Here is a 16,536-nt window from a genome sequence, read left to right on the forward strand (position 1 = left end):
GCAGCGCAGGGACACGTCGGATCGAGTTGAGGTCTTCGGTGCACTTATTCCTTGTAAATGGAGGAATAAGTGCACCGAAGACGTCGAGACGATCCGAGGCAAATGTGCACTTTTATCACACTTTTTAGGCGTACCAAAAAAAGTGTGATAGTCCAACTTGGGATGTAGTCTGCAATACTGATCAACTTTGCCAAAGACACTAACTTTCTAAGTTATCGGGATTTTGAGATATAAGATTTCTAAAATTGCATGTTCACTAGCGCCTCCTAGTGGCAGAATTTTGAAACAAGTGTTTATTTTTACGTAAGTTTATGTCATACTGATCAACTTTGCCGTAGACACCAACTTTCTAAGTTATCAGAGGGAGCGACACTAGTTTTGCCAAGCCGAAAAACCCCAAAAAAAAGTCGAAAAAAGACGAAAATACCCGGTAAACGCCGCCTAGTGGCAGAATTTCGAAACAAGGGTTTATTTTTATGTAAGTTTATGTCCTACTGATCAACTTTGCCAAAGACACCAACTTTCTAAGTTATCGGGATTCTGAGATATAAGATTTCTAAAATTTGCATGTTCACTAGCGCCTCCTAGTGGCAGAATTTAGAAACAAGTGTTTATTTTTATGTAAGTTTGTGTCATACTGATCAATGTTGCCGAAGACACCAGCTTTCTAAGTTATCAGGGCTCTGAGATATGAGGTTCTGAAAATTTACTTGCTCACTAGCGCCGCCCAGTGGAGGAATTTCGAACTTCGCAACTCATCGTCAGTAAGTTATTGGCGTCAGTGCCTAAAAAAATCAGCCCAATGATGTTCAATCAGAGCAAAAACGAACACAAACAAACGAATGCAGTCTCACACCAACATGACGCCGAGAATGAACATGACAAAGAGAAAGCAAGACAATAAAAGAGTGACGCCTCGTAGTGTAATCAACTGTTGCTGAAGTTCTGTTTTGATCTTCAGCTCGAGCTCGGTGATTGTGAATATGATTTTTTTAATTTGGAAATGACTTTTTGTGATTTTAGGTTATTTAAGGCATGCAAATGTCGATATTTTGCCCCAATTATATTTATTATGCTTGCTTTAGGTGAATGGTATCCACCAGCAGCACTTTTTGCTTTTAAAACGTGCTTAAACCAAAAAATATCAATTGAAGATGAATATGCTGACTTTGAATATCAGTGGGTGGTTGAAATTCAACAGACAGCGAGGTAATGAATTTTGCATCGCTTGAACTTCAGAGAGTGGCACACGGGTTGTCGAGACGATAATCAAATCAAAAACAAATCTACGACGCAGGAGCCCCTGGGCGTCGGTAAGGATGACTGTAATTTGACAGATTAAGACACTGATTGGCGTACCCAACAACTTTTCCGAAGAAACTATTCTTCCAAATTATCAGGGTCTTGAGCTGTTGCATATCGTAGCGTTTGCTTGACAACCTGATATGGTTCCTGTAGTGCAATTTAGCATTAAACTGTTGATGGTCCCTCTAGCAGCCAAGTTGCCAATTATTCATATGAACCAAAGTTCTAAATGGTAGATCTTATCAAGCTCTAAAACTTTGCCGAAGAAAGTATTGCGCTAACTTTTAACACACCCGAGATAATAGGCCACACCCCCAAAAAGCCGAAATCCCATAAGCTCTTAGTCTCCTATAACGCTCACCCCTGTCTAGTAGGAGTTCGTTTAATAGGAGTCCGTTTAATAGGAATTCGTTTAGTAAGAGACTCGACTGTAGTATTTTCAACCGGATGTTTGTAGAAATTAACCGCATATGTGCCAGAGAAACAACCCAAAATTTTGATTAATAACAACTGCCACGGGTAGTCAAATTAAACTTATATGCCAGTTGTGCAGAATTCAAACCAAAAGTCCGGTTAAATCAAACCGAAATTCGTTTGTGTTTACTAATTATTTTTCTTCGTGATGGCCCCATGCATGATTTTGGTTTACTTTTATGTTTTACCATTTCCGACGGGGCACTTGTTACCTGTTCTTCAACACTATCGGTTCTCCCAAATATGCGTCTGATACTTTTTGCTGACAAACTGTTAATTAGGTTATTGGAAAAACCGCGATTTGGCATGTCTCATGCATTGCTTCGGGTCACTTTTATATTTAACCACATCCAAAATCGGTTCCCGGACAGGGCCTGTTGTCCCAAATTTTGTCTGAGACAATTTTCCTGCTAACCGTTCATCAGGTTACCGAAAATGCTGCCGTTTGATGTGTCGCATGCATGGGTTTGGTTGACTCTTATATTTGGCCACTTCCGGTGGGACATCCGGAACCGGTTCCGGAACACTACCGGTTCAGCTATGGTCAGAGACTAGTTTCTTGCTAACCTTTCATTATGTTATCAAAAAAGCGGCACTCGGATGTGTTGTATGCATGGGTATGGTTAACTTTTATATTTGGCCACTTCCGTCGGGACATCCGGAAACGGTTCCGGAACACTACCGGTTCAGATATGGTTTGATACTGTTTTCCCGCTAAACGTTCATCAGATTAACGAAAATGCCGCTGTTTGATAAGTCGCATGCATGAGATTGGTTCACTGTTATATTTGGCCACTTCCGGCAGGACATCCGGAACCGGTTCCGGAACACTACCGATTCAGACATTGTCTGAGACTATTTTCCTGCTAATTGTTCATCAGGTTACCGAAAATGCCGCTGTTTGATATGTCGCATAAATGGGTTGTGTTCACTTTTATATTTGACCACTTCCGGCGGGACTTCCGGAACCGGTTCCGGAACACTACTGGTTCTGACATGGTCTGAGACTATTTTCCTGCTTACCGTTCATCAGATAATCGAAAATGCCGTGGTTTGATGGGTCGCATGCATGGGATTGTTGCATTTTCATGTCTGACCCCTTCCAGGGGTACCGGTCCGGAACACCTAAAGGGCCATGACTCCGGAACGGCTGGACCGATCTGAACCATTTTCAATAGGAAACAATAGGACCAGATACCGCGTCGAATGAACTGTCGGTCATTAAAATCGGTTGAGGTTTACTGCCAAAAAGTGATGTGAGTTTTTTGTCCACACACATACACACAGACATCACCTCTATTCGTCAAGCTGAGTCGATTGGTATATATGACTCGACCCTTTGGGCCTTCTATCAAAAAGTCATTTTTGAAGTGAACATATAGCCTTTCCAGTACACTTAGTGTACGAGAATGGCAAAAAAACATTGTTGACAGATCTAAAATTATGGTTGACAAACATGGCCAAAGTCGGTGACTACAAACATGATTGTAGAACCTACAAACATATTGCGTTGAATTCAACAAAATTGTTTGCGCTCAGATAACACACATGTTTGTTGAATTTGACCCCATATTTTGTAAATCGTACAATACTTTTTTCTGCGTGTAGGTTAAAACAATCAAAATATTGGAACTAATTGTAAAACACAATAGAAAACTTACTAACTACTACTAAACTACTAGAGGGGGCATATTTTGCTTCACCGGGGCGCATTATACATCCTTACCCTATTTAGGTGATACAAAACCAGGCGAGGATGGAGCGAACAGAAACGGAAGCGAGGATGATTTCGCGAGTCTCTCGCATGTTTTTATAGTGTGAGTGGCCGTGAGGATCAACACATGCGATCACCTATCAATATCAGTGTTGTTCGAACTCTTCGCTGTGTGACAAACTCTCACTCGGAACTGTTGAGGATGTGTGCTGCGAATTCTGAGAGCATGTTTCTTTAAAGCCTGGTAATATTTTGCCAGTGGACCATGGTCATCCAAGACTGGCGCGTTATGGTGTCAGTTTCGTGAAGAGTGTTGCGAAGAACGGTTGTTTGGTGCTTGGCAGAAACAACAAACAGGTTAGTGGATTCAGTCGATGGTGGATTCTTCATATATCAAATGTTAGCCCACAGCAGTTCAGCTGATTGGGCGCAGTGGCTTAATTTTCCCAAACTTCGTTTCGCGACTCCCAACCGCTTGCAGGCACCCTTCAATTGTTTTTCGAGAAGCTAGATGACGACATACTGGGGAGTCGCGGGAGCCCAATTCGAAAAACGGTTGACTACCGGCTTGGCGGTAGTTGGCTCACAGTTGATCAGCAAGCAGTAGTAAATCCATTTAAATTTGTGTGACGAAAAGCGGCTTAACTCAAACGTCTAGAAATGAAAAGCTTTCCCGAAAACTTATTTGGTAGTCATCATAGTGGCCATTGTTGTGCAAATTGTGATTTTCATTTGCATTATGCATTTACACTACCCGTCATAAGTACGGACTCACAAAAAGTATTGCAACAATATTACATCACCCTGACTCACCTCGATATCTCCAAAACCTGAGGACTTACAGAGATGCTGTCTTCAGGAAAGTTATTCAGAAGACCAAAAGTAACAACTTTGGGGCTGTTCATAAACCACGTAGACCAAAATTTGGTTATCTCAGACCCCCCCCCTCCCCCCTCGTAGACTTTTGTCCATACAAAAATTTTGAAATTTGTATGGAGCGTAGACTTTGGCCAGACCCCCCCCCCTCCCCCCAAAAAGTCTACGTGGTTTATGAACGGCCCCTTTTCTGAAGGCGGCATTATTGTAGGTGTTCTGGTTTTAGAGATATCGAGGTGAGTCAGGGTGATGTAATATTGTTGCAATACTTTTTGTGAGTCCGTACTTATGACGGGTAGTGTATATGATGATTGTGCCTTCATATATAGTACCTATTAGGAATAAGTTAGAACAAATTGATTTACGTTATCCTCATATTCGTTTTTCATACATAGGGTATTAGTTCCCTTATTAAGCATGTGGCTCCCATTTTCATCCTACGAAAAACAAAGGACTGAAGCGCTGTTTTTTTTTGTTTCTTATTTATGTTTTTTTGTTAGAAGTGAGCACCCATGAAATCAAAAAGAACGGTGCCGTAATCGCTTGTTTTCGAATAGGATGACCATGGGAGCGTGAGATTACTGATGCAACACATACCCTATCAATCAGTTTTAACAAAGAGGGAAACAAACTTAACGCAAGCATTTCCAAATGATGTAATCGTTATAATGAAATCAAGAGGTATAAACAGTGTTCTACACACTGTCAGTTGTTCCAGATTAAACCTATAGGAAATTAGTATGCTATTGGTGCTTTTCTTTCTTTTTCGGGTGATATCGAAACCCGTTTTTGTTTTATTCCTTGCCTCCTCTGCCCGTTTTCTTTTGTCGCTGCTGGTGCGTTAAAAAACTGGTATCAAGCCACTCGAACAAATACTTGAATAGCCAACGGATTTCCCAAAACGATGAGTCACACGCTCAACTTACTTTCTGTTGGTCTTCATCGGCATCGACAACGGATACATTAATTATGAATAGTGGAAGGTATCCACATGAAGTTCGTAGGAGAATCATTATGAACTCAAACCTTAAGTTTAAAATAAGATTTTCATTACTGCCTATAACAGAACATTTATGATACTGAATGCAAGAAATATATGAATTGATATTGACAAAAGCGAGCCTCTTAGCGTATTTCGCAATATCAAGACACCTTTAAAGCTTACGAGTAAACTTTTATGTTGCAGTGAAAGTGATCAATATGGCCGAAGTTAAACGCGTGGATCTTCAGCAAGATCGTGCTGAGGGTGTTCTAGGTTTGATTCCCGGTCGGCCCGGAAACTTATCGTAATGGAAGTTTCCTTGATTTCCTTGGGCAGACAGTACTAGTATTAGAACTAGTCTAAGGTATTTATCATAGTGCCTGCCACTCGATATACAATCGCAAAAATGTTTAAATGACACTTAATAACCGCGGAAGTGCCTTATTTAATTGGTCGCAATCACAAGTGTTTGCTATTAATAGCTAATTATGCAATAAGTTGCGAAATGATGATTTTTTTTTCTGCACGAATTGTACATTTTATAAAAAGAGTAACTTAAAAATGATTTTCAACATTTTTATTGTATGCGCTATTCCTCGTTGCCACTAGCTACTCAGCGACATTCATTTTTTGACAAGACGGCTACTTTGTAACGGCTACTTAAGTAACCGGTAGAATACAAGTAGCCGGTAAATCCACAACACATATATTTTAAATATTGCACAACAAATTCGAAGATGCGTCATCCTGCTTCATTCCGGCCTGCCCTTACACTTTCTATGCTCAGCCCCCAGACACCGATGTATCATTTGGAACAAATTGCGATTGACATAATCGTCTTCTTTGTGGCTCTACGTTCCCAGTGGAACTTGACCAGCCTCACTTCATCTTAGTGTTTCTTGCACAGTTATTAATGAATAAACTCCATTGAATGTTCTCCTACTCACCGCATCGCCCAATGGAGCGCTACCTTCTATGTGAGAAAAATCGCTAATAATTCTTCGCAAAAATATTGTAAGGTACACCGGGGCAAGTTGGAACGGGCGGGGCAAGTTGAAACGCGAAGTTTTGAAATAGGTTTCAATAAAATTTGGAAATTTATCCTTCGCTAAAAGTTTGTTTGAATCAAAAACTACGTATTTTAGGGCGTGTAGATTTTTGCAAAACTGCGAATACACAAACCCGAATAATTACAAATGGTTGTAAATGGACCCAAAAATAAAAAAAAATCTAAAAAATCGGTAAGCTAGTCCGCAATCGACTTGAAGTTTTACATAGGAATTTTGATTTTTCAGTATGGGGAAATTCAACTTTTCAATCTTTTGAAGAAGAAGGCACTTTAAAGCAACTCTAAAAATCGTAATAAATTTGCAGTCTTTCCATTTTAACTGATAGAATGATCCAAAATTTCATTTTGAGCTGTGAAATAATCTGATCTCATTAGTTGGGGTTTTTAATTAAGAAAAATGTATCGATTTTTTGATTTAGGGTATTTTAACCAATAGTGGACCCCTTAGTAGCTGAAAATTGTTCTGATCGTTAAAACAGTATGATATTCCAATTAAATTGCCCCTGTCAACGTTTGCACAGCAAGTTCTATGTCTTTCCTGCACATTGCACACAAAAACCTTACCAAACCACCCTATATTTCCCATAAAATAATCATTTCAAATCTGGCTCAAATTATCCCATAGTGGTCCCCCCGGGGTCCACTATAGGATTGGTGGGGTCCACTATAGGATAAATCGTATTCTCTTACCATGTTAAAACGGAGACAATAGTGGACCCCCTTGGATTTAACCAATAGTGGTCCCCCAGATTTGTTTACATTTACAAATTTGTTCAAAAAATCAAATTATTGCTTTCCAGCGTAGCTCCACCACTTGTAACCAGTGTTGAAAAATTCATTTCGTCAAATCTAAATTCAATCACCTACAGCTCATTTTAGAAGCTGAACCTAAGAATATGGTATATGAAAAACTTGTGCGGCTTGACCACTTTTGCAAGAAAGTCACGGAAAAACTGCTATTTTTCGAATATTTAAGGTAAATGTCACGGACTACCTTCGAAAAATGCCAATGATATTCACGGTGAATATCATTTGGCATTTTTCACAGGTAGTCCGTGACATTTACCTGAAATATTCGAAAAGTAGCGGTTTTTCCGTGACTTTCTTGCAAAACTGGTCTAGCTGCACAAGTTTTTCATATATCATATTCTCAGGTTTAGCTTCTAAAATGAGCTGTAGGTGGTTGAATTTAGATATGACGAAATGAAATTTTCAGCACTGCTTGTAACTACTGGCTAGGAACATGATCCATCGTCTCCCGGTGGAAGTTCACCGGTAAAAACAGATTTAAGCAGGAAAATTAGGAAAAATATAAGGGGTCCACTATAGGTAAGGGGTCCACTATTGGCTAAAATACCCTAATACGAAAGAGTACCTTTTTCTGAGCCACTATGATTTTTTTTTCAGATTTTTAGAACTTTATTTTGATACCTAAAATCAATTTCAAAGAGATTTTTTGAAATCACCATTTGACAGCTGGGTAACTTTTTGACAGCTCCACCCAGTACAAAATGCGATGAGGGGTGATTCAACAAATCGCTCCCATACAAACTTCAAATTGATTTTTAAATAGGTTCCCGGGCACCAAAATTCATGAAAGTTTGGATTTCGGCTCAGATTCGCATGCAGATTCAGAATATGGAAATATCTCAACACCGCTAAAGAAGCCAATTGACGGGGTTTAGAAATTTAAATAAACATTTTTTCAACATGATAGTTTCAACAGAATTGAAATACAAAAGCATTGCATACTTTTAAGTGTTTATCAGTATTTCTGAAACAATTTACAAAGTAGATTGCAAATCGTAAAAAATACGCTTCGCTAAGAGATCCAAGGCCAATTTTGATTCTACTGTGTTTGAACTACCAAGAAAAGCGGCCATGACGATCAAATGTTTCATCAGAGATATTTAATGCCCATAGGGTGATTTTATATTGGAATAACTCAATCATCGCCGACAACTTGATTGGAATTGCAGAATAGCAGCTAGTAGCACCCAAATTTGATTTCAATGTCTCCCATGGATCCTTAAGCAGACATAGAAGTAGTCCCGAAGCGAAACTTTTTTTGTATGGAACGGTTTGTATGGGAAAAGTTTTGTTTAATTTAAAGTGGCATCATTTAATAGTTTTACAATCAACTTTTCTAAGTCTGATATGTCATTCGCAAGATTTCTAAGTAAGCTTCAAGAAACTACTTTTAAAGTTCAACATTTTTTATTTAACCCATATCCGCCCAGCGTCCTATTTATAGGACAGATGCCCCGAACGCCCAGCGTCCTATAAATAGGACAGTCCTTTTGATGTGAATATCTCCTGAATTACGCAAAATTTTAGAATACTTTCTTCAGAGAAGATGTTCTCCACACCCATACCTTCCTCATAGTGGACAATATAGTTTGTGACTGGTTCACTAGGTGGCGTAAACGATGCTGCAAAGATTACATATTGTCACGATCTATGAGCTTCATTTCCAATGCGAAAAAAAAAATTTCCCTGGAATCTTGACAATGGTTAATAATTTATAGTTCATTTCTTCGGCAGAGTTGTATATGGAGGTGGTAGTAGGGGTATTGGAATTCAAGATGGCGGCTAAGGTTCCAAGATGGCGGTCTTTTAAGGTTCCAAGATGGCGGTTTTTTTCAGATACCTTCAGTAATTCTTTCCAGGATTTCTTCAGGCATTCCTTTCGAGAATCTTCCCACGTTTATTCCAAGATTGCTGTACGGATTGCTCCAGAGTTCTCTTCAGGGATTTTTGCAGGGGTTGCTTTGGAAAATTCTGAAAGGATTCTTTTAGTTATTCTTTTCTGAAGGAATTCAGGGATTTGTGCTGGAATTTCTTCAAAGATTCCTTCCAGGATTCTTGCTGTGATTCCTTAAAGAATTTTTCCCAAAAAATATATGAAAAAATATAGATTTCTTCCGAGATTTTTTTAAGCAATGCTAGATCACAGAGACATCTTCTATGGTTCTTTCAGGAATACCTGCTCAGGTTCTGGCCGGCATTCCTGTCATGATCTCTCTAAGGATTCCATCAGGTATTCTTTACGGAATTCCTTCAGGGATTTCTGCCAGAATTCCTTCAGAAAATCCTGAAAGGATTCTTTCAGAAAGTTTAACCACCATTCTTTCATGGATTTCTGTTGGAATTACTTCACAGATTCATTTTAGTATACTTTCAAAGTGTTCTGTTGAGATATGTTCTGAGAATCCTAATGGAATTCTTTCTACGAGCCGGGATCCTCGGTCGGGATGTATACAGCGATTCCCCCCGGGGTTTCTTCTGTGATTATTTCAGAGATTCCTACCAAGCTTTCAGCTTCTACAGTAAATCTTCCCATAGAACTCAATTACATTATTAGAAATTATTATCTGTGTAAAATCTAACTTCTACAGTACGTGTCGAGCGTTTGTGCCGAAGCTTCTAAAAGCAACCCATTCGGTGTTGTTCAGCTATTCGGGTAACCATGTGGCGGCTCTGACAGATGTGTGCAAAATCGTTGGTGAGTTACATCATGTTCGTTTTTCCACCTCTTTGCCTCTGGTGATAAGTTGATTAAGCATTCGTGGGGTGATAGTTTGCATCATTGATAGTGAGTACATACTCTTTATTTGATTTGTTTAAAAAAAATAAATTTGAGAAAATTTCTCAATGAAGAAAAATTTAATGTTGAACACCACATTTAATTTACAAAGACCATGCGTTGCTTACTTTTAGGCGTTTATCGGGTTATATGTCTGCCCCAATTTTAAAGTTCTTTTTCTATTCTTTTTGAGTGGTTATCATCCCTCTCACTTGTTTAGAGCTGTATTGTATCTATACGGATCAGAATATAACGATAGCGTAGAAGTTGTGCTGAAATAAAACTCGAGAAAATTATCAGATATTGAGGACCTATAATGAAGATTGTTTTTGGAACTACACCATAGACTTCCATTTTTTTCGTCAAATCATGCTTATTTTATTGCAACTTGTCCTTTAAAAATAAATTTATTGAAAGATTTAAATTGTGAGACACCTTGGGCGTTAACGGGTTAAGCCGAAGAAATGCGAAGATTAAGAATTCATTCATTTTACCAAAAATTGACAATGTTCTCATTCTGCTGCCAGTATCTCGATAAGTATAAGAATTAGCAAACTAATATTCTAGGGTTTACTGGTCCAAGTGGTCTACTTGCAACTACCGAACCTAAATCTCAAATTGAATAAAGTCAATTTTCGATTTTTGGCAACCTGCATCCCCTTAGTGCACCCGTCGCTGGATGGAGACGCAAGTACCTTATTGAAATTGGATAGTTTGGATTGTAAATATTCTTGCGAATCCAGTAGGAATTCGTTGTAGGAATCCCAGAGCTTATGGGAGTTCGCCTAATTGGGGGTGTGAGCGAATATCCAAGGAGTTTAACAAGATAGCACCATACTTTCTTTGGCAAAGTTGTAGTACTAGAATCGATCTACCACACAATGTGAACTAACATCCAATTAGTTGGCAATTTGGCCGATAGAGGCGCTATGTAGAGGTGGTTGCTTACATTCTCTCGCCAGTAGAAGCACTCATAAGTTATCACATGGCGCTAAATGTTAACCCTTATGTGGCCAGCAGGGTACCCGGGTATCTTTTTCGATTTCAAATCTCGATATTTTTATGATTACCGTCGTTGGGGGTGAGAATGGGTCAAAAAAGGATACTCAAAGATTGTTTGTTAAATAACAAATGCAGTTGAAGTCGGAATAACTTTTTATTTGGTATGTATACTCTTCTATATGGTAATGATAGTTTAGCAAGAAAGTATCACAGTATATGAATTGTCTACTAAACTACAAATGATTGAAAATTGACCCAATCTCACCCCTCAGAGGGGGTGATAATGGGTCAAAGTATTCGAAGTCGCCTATCCAAGAATACAAGTTAATTTTATTGATCATATCTAGTAACCCTATAGGGTATAGTATACTTAAAATACAATGTAACCATGACGAATAAAAACTTAGGTAATTTTAAAAGATGATGAATCCACCTAAAAGGGCTAATACCATCGATAAAATGGTTGAAATTTGATAAAATAAGGTTTGTATGTTGTATCGCCATTTTTAGCCACCATAATCATCCTGATTTAAAGTTTTAACCTCCATGAGAGGAGGGGGGATTACAATGAGGGAGAGGCACATTGAAAGATTTATTGAAAAAAAAAACATGATATTTTTCGTCGTTCGTTCGTCTTCCGATATTTTTTCATATTACCGGTTTTATGGCCCCAGTATTTCCTGAAGGCCACTACCGTCTGGTAGTTTCACGATATTTCCTTAAAATTTAAAAAATGAGTGAAGAAAAAAAACGCTATCAAGTCTATTTTGTGAGCTTACGATATTGCAGTACACTAAAGATTAGCTGATGATCAGAGGAGCTGTCCAAACGCATGGGTTTATTGTTATAAATGATTTTAGGCACTAAACGTATGAACACACTCGCTTGACACTTCCTCGACATATTTTCGAAAAAATCGTGCTTTTATGGAGAAACGGTAAACATGGCACCACTCTAACGTCAAATGAGGACTGGATAACAAGTTGAATTTTTAGTTAGGGTTATGTGCACTCGATAACTTGCTTGACCCAATCTCACCCCCATTCTTAATATTTAGACATAGGGTCGAAAATATTGAATTTTCATTTCATTTCATTTCATTTATTAAATCAAAAACTGTAGAACAAGGGTTGCCCCTTTTAAATGACTACATAAGTTGAGACCACTAGAGTTTATCAAGTACATACTTATAAATCTAAAAATCTTAAATAACTAATCTAGTAATTCTAATTCCTCCTATTAAACCACGCAATACAGTCTCGACGGAAAACATTAACAGAATCAATATTTTTTAATTCGTTTGGTAATTGGTTCCAATAAGCAATTCCTCTTACAAATAAGGTGTTCCCATAGTGAGACGTGTTATAATTCGGTATCACAAAATTTCGAGTTCTTGGGCTTTGAAAGCGCTGTAATTTCTCAAATAATTTATGAATAAAAAGTACATTGACAGCCCGCTTTTTTCGTTGCATCAACCAGGTAATACCTACAGCTAATCACTTTTAAGATAATTTATGGTTGGGTACTTGTGTGAAGCATTACGAAGGAGATTTTTTTTTAAAAGTGATTTACTAGTAGTTTCATCATATAAGTTTAGCCACAAATTTAACAAAAAAACGATTATTGCTACATAAACATCTTATTCTGCATCATGACGTGTAAAGACATCTTCTCTTTGAAATAATATAAAGTTATCAATATAAATTAGCGATAGTTGATGAGCTATTTCCAATTTTATGTTTCTCCGTTTTGACCCAATCTCACCCCCCAGACCCATTGTCACCCCCATTAACGGTATTGAGAGTAGGAAGTTGAAACTCTGCTAGATCTAAGAACTCGTGAATATATATCTATTAATGGGGTTGACTGAATTTCCAAGTAAGGAGGGGCAGGGGGCCGGCTCGAGTGCGCAAAGCAATGAAGCACAGACAAAGAGACGTAACTTTTAGAGGAAGTTAATCGAAAACTTTTGCTCTTTTTTTCATGAGCACACTGCCACCTGTTCGAAGAATCGCTCGAGGCACGGTCGTTTGCATCATTCAACAACGTATACACTGGCAAACGTCAAAGCGATCGAACACTAGCGCCTCTGGTGGAAGGATCGCGGAAATTAAATGAAATTAGTATCGATCTTTAAATGCATGTACCAAGACATGTATTGTAAGAAGAGGCTTTCAGCCCTTACCTGCTGTTACCCGGCAGGGCGGCCTAAAGCAGGGTACCTCCACTAATATTAGAATTTCGGATGGAATTAAATATGAAAATAATAATAAATCAATTTTGCAATAAAAACTCTATTATCTACGCCTGACCTGTTTTGCCCCGTTCTCCCCTCACTTCGTTGGTCGACTTCGTTGGGGCCCTTGCTGCAGTGGTGGTGGTGGTCGCTGTTGGCTTCTGCGCTCCCGCACGGACTATGCGGAGCTCCTTCTTCTTCTTCTTCTTCTTCTTCTTCTTCTTCTTCTTCTTCTTTCTTCTTCTCTTCACTTTCTTCTGTGGGCACTTTCAGGACTACCGAAGTAGTCGTCTTTGACGATTAGCTAGGGGGAAGAGCGGACTCCTTTACCGGATCCCCCCTAGCGACGGTGGTGTATAAAACACCGAGTATACTCACTCGCCGTGAGTAACTCTGGCAGATTCCACGGAAAACTGCCACAGGTGGTACGCCCCTTTGTACCTACCCGTCTTCGTCTTCCTTGGCAATTAGCTACACGGGCGAGACAAAGCTCTATTGGCTGAGCCCGTGTAGCGAAGACGGTGGGATTTTGAACGCTTTGCGAACCGCAATGCAATGGCGGTGGTCCTCACCCTAGCACTGTTTTAGCACTACACTTGTTACCGAATCACGGGCCGGCAAAAGCTTCAGGGAACAGTTAAATATTAGTTTATTGTTCACTCCCGACGATGCTGGGGACAACCATCCAGCAGACGCGCGTCGCGGGGCACAATGGGAAAAAATAGGCATTAAACGCGAATAAATTTAATATCTCTGCTCGGAGCGGATAGATTCAAATGAATTTTTGACACAAACTGTAAAAATCTCTACAGTTTCAGATAAGGAGGGTGTCATTCGCCGCACGATGCTGGAAATCAGTTATCTGGCCCGTTTTACCCCACTATCTTTCGCTTTTTTACCTTTTTGGAAAAATACTGAAGTGCAAAATAAATGATTTATTTAATTCGTATTGGTGCAAAAACTTGCGTAGTATCGAATGCAACTGGTTCGGATCATCGTACGACCCTAAAAATTGAAATATCTTCAAATAATCCCGATACCCCTTATTTCTTTAAACTTTCACATGCATCTCTGCCCGTAGTGGAACGCAATCGATAAGAGCAGGACCAACCTTATGTCAAATTACCGATACTATGGAAGTTTTTACACAAATACGAGTTAAATAAGTCGTTCATTTTGCACGCCAGTCGGGAATAGATGAGGATTTTCTCAAAAAGGTGAGGAAAAGAGAGAGCGGGGTAAAACGAGCTCATAACACTGATTTCCAACATCGTGCGGCGAATGACGCCCTCCTTATCTGAAACTATAGAGATTTTTGCAGTTTGTGGCAAAAATTCATTCGAATCCATCCACTCCGAACAAAGATATTGAATTTATTCGCGTTTTATACCTATTTTTTCCCACTGTGCGGTGGCACAAATTCACTGTCGGAACGGCACTTTTCTCACAAAACCGCGGACGGAATAAAAACGCGTCTATCGCTTACCGTGACTCGTAACTTTCCCTCAATCAAAGCAAAACAGCCACACACCGCACTCGATTGTTTCTGCTGCTGCTGATGCTGCTGTCGATGTGTGCAATGAGGGGGAGATTGGGGGTCAAATGACTCACCGATACAATAAGTGCGATACAATTTCCCTACATTCTAACTAAATAAATATCAAATAAAAAGTAAATATAAAAACAAACAAATTAAAATTATCCAAAACACAGTGGTGTAGGTGGGTGAAATGCACGTAACGACAAAAGTACACAAAATTGTAACCACGGGTTACAGTATAAGAATGTTACGTCTGTTTGTCTGTGGAGGGAGCACAGTAACACACAAATATGAATTTCAATATACAAAAAAGTTTGCATCTGGGATCAAACATCGGACCTCTGAATTGTCAATCCTTCCCAAGTAGCATACTTGTCACATAAGAATTACATCAGCGCAGGTTTTTGTTGCGCTGAAGTCACTGCGACTTGATTCTAGCAACTTCTGACTTCTGTTTAATCAAAACCTGCACTGTCGTGACTCTTATGTGACAAGCGTGTTACTTCAGATTACTATTAACCAACAGAACTATTGCGGTGCAACATAATCATACTAATCATACTACTAGAAGTTTAAAATTTTACTTGACATCTAGCGCCACCCAGCGGAAAAATGACAAACCAATTGTCAATTTACTAGATAGCTCTTGACTTCCTGAAGAACTTTGCCGAAGACGACACTTTGCTATCTGCTCTGGATCCCGAGATAGAGAAGTTTGAATCTTTACTTGACAACTAGCGCCACCTAGCGGCGTAATCACAAAGTAATAGCAAATTGATGAGATATCTCTTGACTCTTGGAGAACTTTGCCGATGACGGCCCTTTCCTATCTGCTTTGGATCGCGAGCTAGAGAAGTTTAAAATTTTACTTGAAAGCTAGCGCCACCTAGCGACGAAATCACCAACTAAATGTTGAATCACCTAGCTCTTTATTTCCTGAAGCTCCTGACTTTGCCGAAGACGACACTCTTCTACATACATACATACATACATTTATTTGTTCAACATTATTAAGACATGGCATAATCAACAATAGTACGCCACAATACTCGGTTTGTGGCTGCCGCTCTCTATACTCCGTCGCGCCCAATGCTCGCCGGGTCAGGCTTCACCTGGTCCGCCCATCGTGCTCTCTGCGCTCCACGCCTTCTTGTGCCAACCGGATCAGTTGCAAATACCAGCTTTGCATGGTTGTTGTCCGGCATTCTTGCAACATGCCCTGTCCACCGTATCCTTCCAACTTTGGCCACCTTCTGTATGCTGAGTTCGCCGTAAAGTGCAGCGAGCTCGTGGTTCATCCTTCTCCTCCACACACCGTTCTCCTGCACACCGCCGAAGATCGTCCTTAGAACGCGTCGCTCGAAAACTCCGAGTACTTGCAGGTCCTCCTCGTGCCCGTTAGAGGACCACCGGTCTTAATAGCGTTTTGTACATGATGCATTAGGTGCTTGGGTGAATCTTTTTCGACCGCAGTTTCTTCTGGAGCCCGTAGTAGGCCCGACTTCCGCTGATGATGCGCCTCCGAATTTCACGGCTAACGTTATTGTCAGCCGTCAGTAAGGATCCGAGGTAGACAAATTCCTCCACCACCTAGAAGATATCCCCGTCTATCGTAACATTACTACCCACACGGATCCGGTCCGTGTTCGGTTCCGCCTATCAGCATGTACTTTGTTTTTGAGGCATTCACCACCAGTCCGACCTTTGCTGCTTCGCGTTTCAGGCGGGTGTACAGCTCTGCCACCGTTCCAA

At 39.8% G+C, this 16,536-nt stretch overlaps 3 protein-coding genes across 9 annotated transcripts in view; all 3 read left to right on the top strand.

Annotated features, from left to right (window-relative positions):
* Nucleotides 1–16,536, top strand: part of LOC134284947 (melanoma-associated antigen E1-like) — a 169,491-nt gene that overhangs the window by 24,145 nt on the left and 128,810 nt on the right. The window lies entirely within an intron of this gene.
* The window catches only part of LOC109398858 (ankyrin-1), a 193,405-nt gene that overhangs the window by 21,604 nt on the left and 155,265 nt on the right, over nucleotides 1–16,536 (top strand). The gene's annotated exons all lie outside the window — the stretch shown is intronic.
* LOC115256758 (uncharacterized) overlaps nucleotides 3,613–16,536 on the top strand; it is a 398,127-nt gene continuing 385,203 nt past the window's right edge. For both annotated transcript variants that reach the window (XR_009996022.1, XM_062844552.1), the window contains exon 1: nucleotides 3,613–3,850. The gene's annotated coding sequence lies outside the window, so the exon portion shown is untranslated. The remainder of the gene's footprint in view (nucleotides 3,851–16,536) is intronic.

Source organism: Aedes albopictus, chromosome 1, assembly GCF_035046485.1.
Source record: "Aedes albopictus strain Foshan chromosome 1, AalbF5, whole genome shotgun sequence".
NCBI lineage: Eukaryota > Metazoa > Arthropoda > Insecta > Diptera > Culicidae > Aedes > Aedes albopictus.